General features: G+C 50.5%; 1 pseudogene; it reads left to right on the top strand.

The window, feature by feature from the left end:
- On the top strand, positions 1 to 517 carry LOC147819608 (E3 ubiquitin/ISG15 ligase TRIM25 pseudogene; annotated as a pseudogene).
- Positions 518 to 523: the final 6 nt, after the last annotated feature.

The raw sequence follows: 523 nt of genomic DNA, 5'->3' as shown, positions 1-523 counted from the left end.
CGACATGTCTGCTGCCAGCAACCTGAGATCTGAAGATCAGTTCCTGTGCTCCATCTGTCTGGATGGGTTCACTGATCCAGTCACGACACCATGTGGACACAACTTCTGTAAGAACTGCATCACTACACACTGGGACATTAATGTCCCATGTCTGTGTCCCATGTGTAAAGAGGTTTTCTATGTAAGACCTCAGTTGAGGGTCAACACTTTGCTCTCTGAGGTGGTTGCTCAGTTCAAACATGAAGCTCAACAGAAAACCAGCAGCAGCAGCTCAGAGCAACAAGTTTCCAAACCAGGAGAAGTTCCCTGTGACGTCTGCACTGGAACCAAACTGAAGGCCCTGAAGTCCTGCCTGGTGTGTCTGACCTCCTACTGTGAGACTCACCTGGAGCCTCACCTGACAGTGTCAGGCCTGAAAAGACATCAGCTGATCGACCCTGTGGAGAACCTGGAAGACAGGATGTGTACGAAGCACGATAAACCTCTGGAGCTGTTCTGTCAGACCGACCAGACATGTGTCTGC

Source organism: Seriola lalandi, unplaced genomic scaffold (assembly GCF_002814215.2).
Source record: "Seriola lalandi dorsalis isolate HSWRI2012SDOR001 ecotype SW California unplaced genomic scaffold, Sedor1 jcf7180002051925, whole genome shotgun sequence".
In the NCBI taxonomy this organism is placed as follows: domain Eukaryota; kingdom Metazoa; phylum Chordata; class Actinopteri; order Carangiformes; family Carangidae; genus Seriola; species Seriola lalandi.
This window is presented reverse-complemented; position numbering and strand designations above follow the sequence as displayed.